Source organism: Mus pahari, chromosome 22, assembly GCF_900095145.1.
Source record: "Mus pahari chromosome 22, PAHARI_EIJ_v1.1, whole genome shotgun sequence".
Taxonomy (NCBI): Eukaryota; Metazoa; Chordata; class Mammalia; order Rodentia; family Muridae; genus Mus; species Mus pahari.
The window spans coordinates 2,864,262-2,877,965 of record NC_034611.1 but is presented as its reverse complement, the minus strand read 5'-3'; positions in this window follow the sequence as shown (position 1 = coordinate 2,877,965).

The window sequence follows — 13,704 nt, the reverse complement described above, 5'->3', positions numbered from 1 at the left end:
TCATGCCTCTGCTGCTTAGTCATGTTTGTTATCCTGACACTATTGAACTGGACTGCTGGTATCTTGACAAACAGAGATTGGAATAGCCCCAAAGAACTACTTCTAAACAGGCCCATAACCCCCTGTCCTATTTGCCATCTTTTCTATCCTACCGTTTGGGAAATGAGCTAGAAGAGGTAGTTAACATTTGAGATCTCTTACTAAAGTAGATTTTGTAAACTCTAAGCCTACACCTGAATGTATGTCAGTAATAAACCATGCATTGCAATGAATGCAACAAATAGTAGAAGATATACATCAAATATAGAATTATACTTGGAGGAATATATATATAAAATTATCATTTTGCTATTTTGCTTTTAAACTTATTCCATTTATTGCATATGATTTTTACCCAAACTTTTTATTGTTCTTTTATGTGTATATGTTCATAATGTGGGTAGAGGGGGCATGTGGGGTCGGAGAACAATTCTGTGGAATAGATTTCTCCTTCTACCTTTACCTGGGTTCTGGGATCAAACTAAGTTTGTCAGGATTGTGTGGAAAGTGTATTTATCCACTGAGCAATCTTGCCATCCCTTAAACTATTTTCTTTTTCAAGAATTCACCATAGTTTTGCATCTTGAGGCATGAGCCACCATGGACCATCATGACTATCCTACATCATCAAGTTATGGCTGTCCTCAGCCTCATACATGCTTCATGTCCTCATACATGCTTGATCCCATATGATTTTAAAAGACGAAAGAGAATAATGGGCTTTCCCCACCCCCATAGATGAAGCCCTGTTGTCATGGAATACACTGGCTTTGATGAGGTGGATTTTGATGTTGAGTGTATGTTTTCCCTTCAAAAACATCACATGGCACTTGTTCCTTGTGAGGCATGACCCAGTCACTGCTGGAACACTAGACCACTTGTCTTGCTCTTTTAAAAACCCAGTGCTTCTGTTTTAGCTTTGCTTTATTAATAACATCAATTTGATTAAACATTTCCATCAGGAATGCTACTGCGAGAGGAGATGTGACTAAGCTATAGTTAATTTATTTTGAGTTTTACATGAGCAAATGTCATGTAACCCTCCTAATAAAAAGCTCCATGCACTGTAGTATTATAATCCAGTTTCTAATTCTGGGCTGAAAAGATATTTTAGGTAGAAAAGAAACATAGGGCAAGGAATGGGACTCTGTGGGTGAAATTAGGGACAGATGAGTCCTCACGTGCCTCAGCGAAAGGTATGTGCGGGTGTAGTGAGCATGGGTCTTCACCTTCCCTGCTCTTCCGCCATCTGACTGCCTCACGTGCCTCAGCGAAAGGTATGTGCTGGGTGTAGTGAGCATGGGTCTTCACCTTCCCTGCTCTTCCGCCATCTGACTGCCCCAACTGCGAGGTCAGCTGCTCCAAAGAGCAATTCATAACACTACAGCTCATATTGTGGTTGCAGGTCCTGAACTGACGTGAAACTAAATCAGTCTTGAGTGCCATGAGCTAGCACAGTTTCCTTCCTAGTTTACCGAGCCCTCTTGGACTCCTAATAAATCTTAGAAAGGTAGCGATTAGCTTGCCTGCCAGTTTTCTTTGCTCACAGAAGGACCTTGAAATTGAAACAATGAAGTCCTCTTTAAGGCCGGATTTTATGCTAGGGAGAAAAAGACACACACAGAAGCCAGATTCTTAAATTGCCTTTTCTAACCCTGGTGTAAGCACTCTGCAAGACAACATTAAATGGATCCTCAACTTACTGCACATTCCAAGTTGCTGGGGCCATAGGTCATGAAAACATGCATGAAAAGTTTTAGTGACTCTACCCACAAAGTTCTTTATTGTTTCTCAAGAGCAGAAGGTGAGCTTCAAGTAAAATCTAGGCCACTTATAAACATGTATCCAGTACAAGCATGCGTTGCTACAGTTTCCAGGGACACATGAGGCTCACTGGAGAAGGTTCCCATAACTTGACTGAGAAAGAATCGGACACAGATGCCAACATTGAATTCTAGCCAAAGATAACTTATGGCTCCTGGTATTTTAAAACATAACTGTAAATTATAAGTCATATTTACTCAAAATCTTAGGGTATAAGGTCAATCACTGAGTGACCTGCTACCATGTGTTGTGTTTACATAGATGTTACTGCTTAATTTTCCAAAACTTATAATCCCTTCTTAGTTGGTGTGTTGTTCAACTTGCCTAGCCATGCTGCCCACTTTACACAGCGTCTGTCAAATGCCAGTCCAGACTTTGATATATAGGAGTGCTATAGACATTAAACTTCACTTAGTAGGGGCTGGGAGTATAATTTTGGGGCAGAATATGTATTTAATGTATTTATAGAATATAAATCCCTGGGAGTTAATTCCCATAAAAAAATAAATCAAACAAGTAAAAATTTTAAGAGAAGTATTGTAACCTGTAGGCCAAATCACAACCATGATGCTTTATAGTGGAGTGAGCCTCTCTTAATCAACTGGAAGGACTGTGGGCAAGACTGTGATACCACACAAAGGAAAGACTTCTGTCTTTGTGCTGCCTGTGGACTTGCACTGTCCAATCAGCTCCTCCCTGACTCTCCAGCTTGCAGGCCGACCCTGTGATTTCCAGGTTTGTGATACCCTCAAATGCAAGCTTTGATTTCACTCTAGATAACTGTACATCCTCTGAATCGCTACCCCTATCCCTCCTGTTTTTCTTGTGAACCCTGACACATCCATTTTATAACCAATGACACAGAAGCTCTCCGATGTGAAATCCTGTGCTGCAGCTTTCAACTCACTGGTGCAGGCAGAGCATGGGGTGCCCTTGTGCTCTGCTTCCCCATCTCATTGCCAAGCTGGAGCCCTCCCAGCCTGTGGCCAGTGGACATGTGAGAGGCATGTGGAGAACTCGGTTGTTTAATCCTCTCACCAGTTTTGTCAGAAAGCTTTTCACAGCAGCCCATGTGAGGGAAATGGATTTGCTCAGAATGACTGTGGCCACCAGTGTGCTTTCTCTCAATCTAAACAGAGCCTCACACACACTCCATCGATCAAACCTCCACAGTGAAAGGTTCCCCTCATGCTGGCCCACAAATATTATGTGTCTCAGGCAGCCCTGTGCTATCAGTACCACATTTCCTGATCCACTCTGATTAGATATATAAACAACTTCAGTAAAACACATCCTGAGCTTTGCTGTTAAAAATACAAGATAAGGCTTTTGTAAAGATTCATCCCTGGCAGAAGGACCGGCTAAGTCAGGCATGAGCGCGCAGACTATTCAGTTTTTTCTTTTTTACCATGTTGGAGTGGGCAATGGGCAAACATCTGTGATGTATAGTCAATGGTTTCGCCTGTACAGTCTACTACTAAAGTGGATCGTGGGGAGAAGGAAAGGCTAAAGTAACTGAGAGGTTCACAAAGTGCTCTTGCACTTTGATTGCCCAGCACACGGTTGGCTTTACTAAAATGATGGCTATATCATCATTTCGCATCTGGCGAACGGTACCATTCTGTTCCAGCTGAGAGCAGGAAAGAAGAGAGACAATGCCCAGGAAGATAACAGAAGATAACAAAAGCAGCACCTGGAGGCTTTGTGACCACAAGGCAGGCGCTGCTTCATTTCTTTCATGCCCAAGGTCTAGCAATGGTAAGAGCCTGGAAATGTGTTTATAGGCAGGGGATGTAAACATTTTCTAAAGCTATTTCAGTCAGTCTTATGGTACTTGTGCTTCTTTGATAATGTGGTTTTGCTGTGTGTGGTAGTCACAGGTGATGGGAAGCTGTATTGAAGAGTTCAACTGGAGAGATTGGGCCCCCTTTTCGGGCTTTTGATAAGACATGCATTTATTAATATTTCTTTAGATTGAATACCTTTAGTCTTTGTTTTTACATAATAGTGGTCTCAGGCATGAGACTGATGTAAATGAATACCTTGGTCCCATGGGGTTCTATGAATACAGATGACATCAGGGACCATCAGACCTTTTAGGTAGGAAAAACAGACACATCCTGAATCTGGAATCTGCAACCCAGAATGCCAGACCATCCTGGTCACTCAGGTCTGAAGGACTCCCAAGCAGCCTTTGAGGAAACACCTTGAGCCTTCACTCTTCCAAACATCCCCTAGTGACAATTTAACAAAAGTACAGGGCCAGTGTTTGACTCCTGAAGATCAAACAAATTCCTTATCTGGGATGAAAATGTGAATCCCTGAAAGGGTGCGGGTATCAAGAACCCCAGAGAAGAAACTTTCTGTCCAAACTGGCTTCCTTGATATGATATTGTCAAACAGAACCACAGCTGTGACAAAGTACAGAATACTCATAGGCATTGAATCTGTGTAACCAGAAACTCAGTGTTTTTCTAGAAGTTCACAAACAGATCCCCACAGTTCCCAAGGAAAGGAATTTGACATAAAAGTTTACACTCAAGGTCTTTAGTTTAATTAATGCTAAGTTATTTCATTCATTCAACTTAATTCCCGAGTACACGGTGCTGGGATAAACAGACTCTCACTGGCAGACCTTAAAGTGGTAAGATATGCACCTGCAAATCCATAGTGTGCAGTATCAAAGGAGCATGGAGCATCTTCCAGTGCATTGCATGATTTTAATTTCCTGTTTATTCAAGGTAAGCATCTTGCTGCCCAAAAGTGCAGTCAGACTTGAGCTGTTTGTATCTTCAAGAGCTGATGCCCCAGGGACCCTCTCTGCTTTAAGCAAGCTGTTTAAAACAAGCAAATTGTTTATCCCGACTTCCTCGAGGTTAACCTTGCCTGTTTCCTTCATTTTGTTTGTGCTTCTTTGCTTTGTTTACATATTTCTTCCAATACATCCTATGGCTACAGCTGCTGGCATTGTCTCTTTCTGTCACACTGATGCACCTTCTCCTTGCCTATCACACAGTGTATTTGCTCCCATTTTCTGCCATCCACCGACTTCTGATTACCCAGTCTTAGCTATTTAGCTGAGTTAAACACTAAGCTGACAAGGTTTGAATTTATAAAGTAAATCATACAATTCTCTGCATCCTCAAGCTCCTCATGGATGACTCATGTCCCTGAACAAAATGAAAGAAATGTCAATTGGCCTAGCATTCCAGCAAGGTAACTGGGTAGAGAGGGGGCTGAGCCTTGCAGCCAATTCACCCCTTCACTGTTAGCACAGACCCCACCCTGACCCTGACCCTAGCTCTGCTGTCTGGCACTAAAGAGTAGCCTGTGCTTTACTTTGTATTACAATATCTTTCAGAATGTTCCTTTGAGTGACAAAGCTCTTTGTTGTCAAAGCAACCACTCAAGAAATGCTCAATTTTAATTTCTGACTAATCTTCCTATTTTGACATGATGCTTAGTAATTTTTGTGTTCTCAGGGTCCGAGCAGTCAGACTTTCAGCAATACAAAGTTTGGAGATAGTTTAATTAGAATTAACAGAGGAGAATTTATTCTGGCCTGGAGAAATCCGCTGATGTGGACAGCTACCACACATTCTGAGAGTGTCTTGCAACCTAGATGTATGAGTAAGCCAGGCCTGTGCACCATGGCAGGAGATAAACAGGCCAGATTGGGTTGAACGTCTAGTTACCAATTAACTGATGACCTTTCACAGTTTCTATTTCTGTGATCCAGTTACCACCCTTCCATGGTATCACATACTCACATCAGTACCAAAGGCTGTCTCTCTCTTCTCCAGTTGTGTCAACTTTGGAGCTATTGGCATCATTGCTGAGCCACAAATACAGTTGGATGTTTAGCATCAGACTTTTTTTTTTTTCCGAGACAGAGTTTCTCTGTTTAGCCCTGACTGTCCTGAAACTCTCTTTGTAGACCAGGCTGGCCTCGAACTCAGCCTCTGCCTCCCGAGTACTTGGATTAAAGGCGTGTGCCACCACACCCGGCAGCATCAGACTTCTTAGACACAAGGAGAATTTCCTCAACCCCTTTGTTACAATCCACTTTTGACTCTTGCCTGAGAAAGTGCTGCTTTTCTCATGTGGATCAAGGAACTCCACATAAAACCAGATACACTGAATCTAACAGAAGAGAAAGTGGGGGAAAGCCTCGAACACATGGGCACCGGGGAAAATTTCCTAAGCAATGGCTTATACTCTAAGATCAAGAATTGACAGATGGGACCTCATACAATTGCAAAGCTTCTGTAAGACAAAGGATACTGTCAATAAGACCAAAAAGCAACCAACAGATTGGGAAAGGATCTTTACCAATCCTACATCTGATAGAGGGCTAAAATCCAATATACACAAAGAACTCAAGAAGTTAGATTCCAGAAAACCAAATAACTCTATTAAAAATGGGGAACAGAGCTAAACAGAATTCTCAACTGAGGAAATTCAAATGGCCAAAAAGCACCTAAAGAAATGATCAACATCCTTAGTCATCAGGGAAATGCAAATCAAAACAAACCTGAGATTCCACCTCACACCAGCCACAATTAATAAGTTAAAAAACTCAGGTGACAGCAGATGCTAACAAGGATGTGGAGAAAGAGGAACACTCATCCATTGTTGGTGGGATTGCAAGCTGGCACAACCACTCTGGAAATCAGTCTGGTGAATCCTCAGAAAATTGGACCAGCTATACCACTTCTGGGCATATACCCAGAAGATGCTCCAACATGTAATAAGGACCCATGCTCCACTATGTTCATAGCAGCCATATTTATAATAGCCAGAAGTTAGAAACAGCCCAGATGTCCCTCAACAGAGGAATGGATATAGAAAATGAGGTACATTGACACAATGGAGTTCTACTCAAATATTACAAACAATGACTTCATGAAATTCACAGGCAAATCGAGAATATCCTTAGTGAGGCAACCAAGTCACAAAAGAACACTCACTGATAAGTGGATATTAGCCTCAAGTCTGGGAATACCCAAGATACAATTCACAGACCATACGCAGCTCAAGAAGAAGAAAGATTAAAGTGTAGATGCTTCAGTGCTTCTTAGAAGGTGGGACAAAATACTCACAGGAGGAAATATGGAGACAAAGTGTGGAGCAGAGACTGAGGAAAGGCCATCCAGAGACTGTCCCACCTGGGAATTCATCCCATAAACAGTCGTCAAACCCAGATGCTATTGCAGATGCCAATCTGCTTGTGGCCAGAGCCTGAAAAATAGATGCAGATGCTCACACCCAAGCATTGGACTGAGCGTGGGGTCCCCGATGGAGGAGTTGGAGAAGGTACTGAAGAAGCTGAGGGAGTTTGCAGCCCCATGGGGGGAGCAACAGTGTCAACTGGCCAGACTCCCAGAACTACAGGGGACTGGACCACCAACCAAAGAGTACACATAGAGGGACCCATGGCTCAGGCCGAATATGTGGCAAAGGATGGCCTTGTTGGAGATCAGTGGTAGGAGCAGTCCTTGGGCCTGAGGGGGTTTGATGTCCCAGTGTAGGGGATTGCCAAGGTGGAGAGGTGGGAGTGAGTGGGTGGGTAGGGGAGAACCCTCATAGAGGCAGGGGAGGGGGATGGGATAGGGTGTTTCTGGGTGGGAAACCTGGAAATGGGATAATATTTGAAATGTAAATAAAGAAAATGTTGCTTTCAAATAGACTTCAGAAGTCCTAAAGGTCAGAGTATAGAACAAGCAGTATAATCACAGTGGTAGCAAGGACATATATTCTATGGGCCACACATGGATGTTACAAAAAAGAGTCAGACACTTCCATCCTGCAAAGTTCCCTCCCAAGAAGACTTCTATCAAGTCCCGGAACAACCAACACACACATCAGCTTGGATATAGAATGTTGAATTTAAAAACTGGTCAGCAGCGGAGATGGTCCATACTAGGGAACGTCGTCGTCAGTCGTCGTCATCATCGTCGTCGTCGGACGTTGTCGTCATTGTCCTCCTCCTCCTGCTCCTCCTCCTCCTCCTTCTCTTCCTATAAGGATCTCTAGCTCAGACTCTCTATTTAACTATCTAAATGAACTTCTAATTCTCTTGTCTCCACCTCTTAGATAGGAGGATTACAGTGTTGGTATTTGAACCGAGGCCCTCACACATGCTAGACAACCCTATCAACTCAGCTATTCCAAGCCTTGTGTGTTGTTTCTTTTGATGCCTGTGTGCCATATTCCATCTTGATGAGACAAATGACTGCTGACTCTTCTCTCTGGGTTTTTTAGGCACAGCATGTTTACATTGCTGCTTTCAAGTTTTTCAAAAGCCACATTTATACACAGAGCAATAGCACAGGAAGATAACCTAAGTTTGGAGAGTTCTATATAGAGGATGTCATTTAGAAATGGGAGGAAATATGAATGTTTATGTAGAGAAGGAAGAACGAAATAATTCTACAAGACAGTGTCTTCTTTAAAAAAGAGGACAGGAAGTAGAGGGGAGTAGGAAAAATTGGTGTATCTCAATTTGAAGCTTCCTGAGATTTTGTGTATGAAATTGACTACAGATCTTTGTTAGCTGCTTCTCTGTTGCCTGAGATAAAAGCTTATCTTGGCTTATAGCTTCAGAGACTCCAGTCCATAACCAGCTGGCCCTGTTGCTTCAGGACTGCAACAGAAGGAACAGAATACCTGAAGAGTGCTTGGCAGAGGAGCCCTTGCTTCATGGTGGTCAAAACAAAGAGGACTAAGAGAAGGGAGCCTGGGGCCTAGGATCCCTGTAAGAGCAACTTCCTCCCACTGGACCTCTCCTTGGGTAGTTGAGGTTATCCCTGAAGGAGCCACAGGATAGAATCCAATTTGACCATTGGTGACATTCAGAATTTAAACTGCAAAATAGACACTTAATAAAAAATGCCAAAAACTGTCTTAAGTTGGGTGAAAGAAATAATATAGATGTCATTATCATAGTCATATTTGAGGTTCTTTGAGACAGTGGATCGGAGACAGCTGTCATGACTCAGTCTAAGACATCAGCTAAATCAACACACACACACACACACACACACACACACACACACACACACACACCCCAGCAAAAATGGATTAGGTAACTTTTCTTCTGTATCTATAATAATAATATTCCATATGCATCTGTGATAAGGTTAAAAATGCCATCCAGCACTGATATCCAAATAATTATTATCAACCACTGCCATCTAGTGGTAACCAAATGAAGGGAGTTTTCTATATTATTTCCTCTTTCAACTCATTTTCCAGACCCGCACATCTGGATTAAAATGGAACCTATGAACCATCTTTCTGGAATGTTGAGTAGTATATTGTGAAGTCTGCACTCTTGAAGTATATGACTTATACTAAATCAGGCAGAGTTTGTAGCTCAGGCCCTTCAGTTATTATCCTTTTGTGTTCTCTGGCTGCTGTCACCAGTGCCAGCCTGCTTCATAACCTTTGCCTTTAGATACCACAGTCTCAGGACTGAGTGCATGAGCTGTCGATCAGTAGGTTTATAATTCACAAACAAATTAAAGAAATAATTAAGAAAATACTGCTTCACTTTTTTGTAACTGAAAATTAAACATTTGCTTAAATAAGATTCCAAACTAAGAACAATTTTGCAATATATTTAAAATGTTTGACCTTCTTTCAGAGAGGTAAATGGCTCAGTAGGCAGAGTACTCACTGTGAAAGTGCAGGAACCTGAGTTCAGTTCTTCAGAGCCCACATGAGCCTACAACAGTATGTACATGGAATTCCAGCATCCAGCATGCCTACAGCAAGATGAGAGGCTGAGGTGGAAATGTCCCTACAAGCTGCTGACCAGTGAGCCTGGAATACAGAATGTACCAGAACAACAAGGGATCCTGTCTCAAACAAGATGGACACCTGAGGTTTTCCTCTGGTTTCCACATGCCACATAGTGCTATAAAACACACACACACACACACACACACACACACACACACACACACACACACACACCATTCAATCATCCAATGCCGTGTTGGAGAAAAGAGAGATGTACTTGTCACCCCACTTCTGGATCTTTGCAGGGCTGAAGACTGAATCCTCTTCTATTTTCTGGATACAAAAGGAGAAAAAAAATCCAACAAATGGTAGAAAGACCTTTTCTATTGTTAACAGATTTATTCGTTCAGGAAAATCTCTTGTTCCGTTCAATTAACCTCCTCAGACTTGCTCAATGCTTTAGCTCCTTAGAAATCAGTCTTACTCCTCCTAAAGACAACATTTGCTTTAATTTGATATGAGTGCTTGCTCCCTCTAAAACTCATGTGGAAATTTAGTTTTCTTTGTAATATCACTAAGAGGTAGAATATTAAGGAGAATATTAAACCCTGGGTGCTTAACTCTTCAGAGAGGGGTCATTGATGCTGTACAAAGATGTGCTTGGCACCTTCCTGTCCTTGTGCTTGGCACCTTCCTGTCCTCGTGCTTGGCACCTTCCTGCCCTCTTTCTCACCTTCCACTCTCTCACTGTGCCGTGATGTAGCAAGCAGAACCTTCTAAAGTCTTGGCATCTTGGCAATGAACTTGTAATTAAAACCCCAGGAACATAACTCTGTATACTCAGAAGTATCCTATCTGTGGTGTTATTACAGCAGCACATAATAGATAAAGACATTGTCCAATATTTTCTTCCTATATCAGGGTTCTTCAGAAAAACATAACCAAGACCACATGCATAGATCCATAGAACAAATCATAGCATAGCGTGAGCTATTGGCTCATGTGACTGCAGAGACTAAAACCTCAGACGTGCTGTTCGGAGAGTCCTGACAGAAATAGGAATGTGGTTCCACTCCAGACCCAAAGGACTGAGAACAAGGAAGGACACTGTAAGTATGCTGTGGTTTGAGTCTGAAGCCCCACGTATAGGGGACCAATATTTCAGGACAGGAAATGGATGTTCTTGCTCAAGTGGAGAGCCATCGCATTTTGCACCACCCTTGTGCTCTAGCCAGGTCTTTGATAGACTAGATAATAGGTGCCCAATCATCATGAGCGGGTGATCTTTACTAGTCCACTGATTGAAAGGTGGACGTGCTCAGGAAACATCTCTTTGGAGTTTTGTCTGTGTGCTGGGACTGGAATTCAGAACCATCCACATGTGAAGCAAGTGTTCTACTTCTGAGATATAATCCTCCTTTGCCATCCATTTTAGGTTTTATAAGTCCTTTGTTGAGTCAGCATGCAGTGCCTGTGAACCTTGAAGCTCTAAGGAAAAGAAACAGAAATGGAACTAGGGGAAGGTGGGTGTGGGGAGTGTGGGGGTATGAAGCAGTCTAGGGGATTCAGTCACCTCAGGTGGCAGAACAGTGAAGGCAGTGAAAAGGAGGCAGCTTTAGTGAGACGGCTCATTTTAATAGAGGAAACAAAGGCCATTTAGTCATTTCAGGGGTGAATAAAGGCATTGGTGGGAGCCATAGAGCTGTGGATGCCTCATTAGCATAAGGAGGAATTCCAGGTGCTGATGGAATGACCTTATGAGGAAAGAAGTTTAGCCTGGATAGCTTTGTACTTGGCTTCTTCCAGGCTACACATGCCCTACAGGGACAGGGCAGAGGGCTGATCTAAGGATCAGGGCTTGGATATGCCCTGACTCCAAACTTGATCCAGGTCTGCTCCCCAGGCCCATGGCTCTCCCATCCCACCCCCACCCCACCCCTTACCCTATCCACCCCATCCCTGAACTCCCCCGCAATAACAGTACTTCTTAGACTGCAGTACCCACACAGTTCTGCATGTGGATCTTATTAAACTGCAGAGTCAGCTCAAAGAGAGGTCTGACGTTCTACATGTCCGACAAGCTACCATTGTTAGTCCCCCACACAGTAGAAGAACGTAATGGAGACAGGAAGAAATATCTGATACTGGGGAAACATCATGATGCCATGGGTGTTTCCTCCCTCCTCCTCCTCCTCAGGGTCAATATGTTAAATGAGTGTGCCCTTGAGCATGAAGTGAGGGAACAGGGAGTAGAGGAGACATCTATATCAGTCCACGAGAGATCAGGGGCATAACTCAGGAGGACTTCAATGTCAAACAAAGCTTTGAAAGACTTGGGGAGAGAATAGACTGTAGAGAAGACAGGAGAAGGAGGGGGATGGGAATCATGAACTTTGTGGACCAAGAGTGATTACCTACCAGAAGAGGCTAAATTAGGCCTAGAATGTTGCGTTACTTCAGTAGAGGAAGAAAATCTTTATGACGTCTGTTCTTTAGTTACCTATTACTTGTAGTAACAAGATTACATTTAAGTAGCTAAGCAGGAAAGATCTCATGCAGCTGAAGTCAGTCCATGAGATAACTCAGGTCACAGAGGACTCAGGGACGGTATCACAGCCCTTCATGGCCATTTGGGCCAAGGTTATGGCTGAAAAAGTAAACTCTCGTTAGTCATTCTGAATGGTTTGCAAGTGATAAAACCTGGAAGATCCAAGTGTAGACAGATAAAGAGACACAGCTGAGGAGGTGACATTTACATAGGAGGTACAACAATCTACTGATGGGCGCCATAAGCCCCGCTAGTCCGGAGACCAGCTTCCTGGCCAGGTCCTGGTCTAGTTTGAACATCTGTATCTGTCCAGCAGCTGACACCCTCTGCTGACTGCCTCACTGTAGCAGACACTCCTGGCTACTTGGCAACTGTGTTTTAATAACCTTTGCAGGTCGGGTGGTGCATAAGCACAGAGCTGGGTTTAGACTAATACATGGTGTGATGAGAGTCTTTCATGTGTTTCTACATATGACTCATCGCTATCAGCACTAAGTTGCCGTGTTTTGATGATTTACTGAAAGCTACAGGCTGATAATGAATTGTTGTCATCAATGCCTTCATTAGTGTATGTGGTGATTTCATCTGAATCCATGCTTTCCCTGGAGTTCTTTGCAACAATTCCCTTTTGCTATCTCTGCTGAGTGCATTTCTTTGTTTACACACCTTTCTTTAATAGACTCTGGGAACTGTATTTCTTAACCCAAATGGAAAGTATTTTGTCTTCTATTTTGTATTCTTTCCATTTATTGTCATAAATGAACTTTGATGTTATATAGTCTTGATAATGTTTTTGAACTTTTGTGGACCCTTGTTTATTTAGGAATTTTAATATTTTTATAGTGTGTGTTTATATGTGTATTAGTAGGTGTTTGTGTAAATTATAGTTTTGATTATCTAATACCTTAAACATACTTCTCTATATTTATTTATGTACTTAACTTAGCTTCCAGTAGAATTGATTTTTATGCAAAGTGAATTGGCTTAGTATGCTCTCTGTCCCCTGTCCCCTGTCCAGCACCTGCGACTGTGAAGTGCAGGCAGCTTGATTGAATAAGTTGTTAGTGATCAACGCAGCAGATATAATCTGCAGGTAGGAGGGGCGCCTTGGTCTTTGAGCTTGAGCTTCACTGTGATAGTTTGTGAATCATTTCCCATGAGATTCCCTTGAATCTTAGGTTCTTCTACACTCAATGATAATTGAATTTCTGGACCAACAGGCATCCACATACCTGTGTACACACTCAAGAACACAAACATATACAATTATGATGTTTCAGGCTGTAGTTGCCTGATAAGACACAGTGATGTTTAGTCCATTGTGAAAGGACACAGTGAACTGAATGGTGTCATGGAGTTAGAAATACATCCTCCACAACCTCGCCAGCATCTGCTGTCACCTGAATTTTTAATCTTAGCCATTATGATTGGAGTGAGATGGAATCTCAGGGTTGTTTTGATCTGCATTTCCCTGGTGACTAAGGATGTTGAACATTTTTTTCAGGTGTTTCTCAGCCATTCGGTATTCCTCAGTTGAGAATTCTTTG